A 2,808-nucleotide genomic window follows, 5' to 3' on the forward strand; every position below is an offset into this window, starting at 1 on the left:
TGTGAATCTTGATCCAGCAGCTGGAGTTTGGTGGCTGGCTCAGAAGCAGTTAACACAACCAAGGCTACAGCAAGAACAGCAGCAGAAATGGTCACACTATGACCATTACATTCTTCCAGGAAATTAGGAGCTGTCTCTTTTCTGACCAATTCCCTTCATCAGAATGGCATAAAAGGTAGAAACATGAACTAAGGAATTTACCCAGTCAGAATTCCAGTAAAATTTAAATTGGGTGGCATCAGAGATTAAATACTTATGTGACCATAACGTAAACCCTGATCTTTTTCAGTAATAAATATGACTTGAAAAATTAATTTCTACTTAAAAACATGTATTTCATAATATGAAAAAAAAATCTGTGCAAAATAGATATTTTGAAGGGGCTGCAGGTAGGGTTGAAAAATGCCTCCATAATTTGCTCAGCAAATTCTTTCATGTGCTCATAGTGAAAATCAAAAAATTAAGATAGAAATTAAACAATTAGTATCATTTCCTCATTTAATCATGTATTGAGTATCTTTTATGCACCTATCTCATACTGGATACCACAAATACACAAAGGACTTTGATGCTTTCTCTGCCTCCTTTAAAATGAAACTTGAATTTGATATTATTAACTTTTCTCATTGTAGCCATTACTTGAAGTTTGATCTGTAGTTAAGACATAGATATAAGCAAATATGCATATAATTTTTTTCTAATGCTTTTTATTTATATTTTAAAAAGATCTGGTCTCCAGGAACACTTTGCAACCAGAGATTTTTTTTTTAGTTTAAGTGCATTTTATTTTTAGACAACTTACGTGGCATGTTATTTTCCTTAAAAAACAATGCCTCCACTTCAAATAAATCACAGTCAAAATAAATGAAGAGCTCAAGATGACATCAGTCCCATTTGTCTTTAGTCCTAGTGTTTTGTGGATGACAAGCAGCAGTCAGTTATGATGACAGATGATAGATCTAAAGTCATTGCCAAATTTGTTAACATTTTTCCATTTCTAAACCATCCTTAAAGAAAATCATATATGGGGTCATACCATGCCATCTGGATTCATATTTTCATGAATAAAGAACTGGTGGTCTTTGAAATGAGCAAGAATATGCTTGATTTGTTCTGCAGCCCCTGTCATAAATGGTTTTATCCTGTCATAAACGGTTTTACTCTTTCCGGTCTCTGTTCTTCAAGTTTGCCTTTGATTGATTTCATGTAATCTTTGATGTACTTCTTGTAGGCTTCTTTCCTGAAGCTGGTTTCCTACAAGTGACAGTTCATTACAATGTCAGCACCAGTGACTACTGTGCTTTCGGTACATTTGCCCTCAGGGCCTTCAGCGGAGGCATTTCCACCAATGAGCAAGTCATTGATGTTACCCCTCTGTCCTACTGACCATCTTCCCTCCACCTCTAGGCACAGCTTTTCTGCGATCTCCCAGATCTTGTAAATGTCGGAGAACATCTCATCGTGGCTGATGAGGTCCCAGTAGACAATTATGATGGCTGTTGGAGGGAGACCACCGCAGCGCCTGCTGAGTAGGAGCCTGGAGCAAGGAGCAAGCATGGTGCAGCTAGAGCGGCACTTGAGGGGTGGGAGAGTGGGCGGAAAAGTCAACCGGAGATTTTTTAAGTGCATAAATTATTCTGTCCCAAGCATTAATACATACTATCATAAAAGATTTAGTGAATTTTGGTTTAAAAGACTACCAATAATAGAACCGAGCCTCAGCTTTTCAGATTTATATATCCTCCCACTATGTTTGCCACTATCGAGTGGAATCCTTATTTATAGAGCACATAACTGTGCTCATATGTGTCGTGAAGAAGGGCGCCCCATTACTTGCTTGGCTAATAACAGTCATCTTAGTAATTAGTAAAATTTCATCCTTTGCAATCTGTTCACTTCATAAACAAAGTACAATATAAAAAAATGATTCTTCCAATATAAACTAATTAATACTATGGCAGAATTTAAGGAGCAACTTTTTTGGGGGCCAGCAGATGGCATGGTTGTTAAGGCAGTGGATCCCACATGGCTGACTCAGCAGTTTGAGTCTCAGACCATGCATCTTGAAGGACACACTGGGTGGAGGAGTGTGAAGGAGAAGAGATTGTGGTGTGGCCATCCCCCTGGGGGGGATTCCTCAATTTCCTTCTCTCTTTCTCTCCAGGAATCACATATATCCTATGGCAAAAATCTAAAATAAATAAATAAATAAATAAATAAATGAAAGTAAAGATCACCTTTTTCAAACTTTATTATTCAATTTTTGCTATAGGGTGCGTGCATTTGCTGGAGAGAGACAGAGAGAGAGAGAGAGTGAGAGAGAGAGGAGAAAGTGAAAAATCACCCCATTCCAGAGAGGACAGCCATATCACAATCCTTTCTCCTCCATTTTCCTCTCAGTATTTTGGGCTCACATGCATATATGCTCAGCATGTGTTTCAAGCGCTGGGTTTGGAACTCAAACTGCACAGCCATCTATATAGGATCAAGCGTTTTAACCTCCACACCATCTGCTGGCCCTCAACATACTTTATTTTTTATTTTTTTAAATTAAATTTAATTTTTTTGCCTTTTTAAAATACATTCAATCACACTATTTAGCTTACAAGGTGATCATTTCAATATGTGAACATTTCTCCCTGGTCCAGTTGATCAAAATATAACAATACTACCTCCCTGTCTCAACAATGCTGTCTCCATATCCCTCCTCCAAATGTTCTTCCCCAGGCCCCACTCCTCCACACACACCACATCTGGCATTCACATCCATCTCTTGTGTTTGTACATCCTTTAGCCCGTCAGCTTCAG

At 38.1% G+C, this 2,808-nt stretch overlaps 1 pseudogene; it reads right to left on the reverse strand.

The window, feature by feature from the left end:
• Nucleotides 1-822: 822 nt before the first annotated feature.
• On the reverse strand, nucleotides 823-1,629 carry LOC106733488 (translationally-controlled tumor protein pseudogene; annotated as a pseudogene).
• Nucleotides 1,630-2,808: the final 1,179 nt, after the last annotated feature.

Source organism: Tupaia chinensis, unplaced genomic scaffold (assembly GCF_000334495.1).
Source record: "Tupaia chinensis unplaced genomic scaffold, TupChi_1.0 Scaffold143886_1, whole genome shotgun sequence".
Lineage (NCBI taxonomy): Eukaryota > Metazoa > Chordata > Mammalia > Scandentia > Tupaiidae > Tupaia > Tupaia belangeri.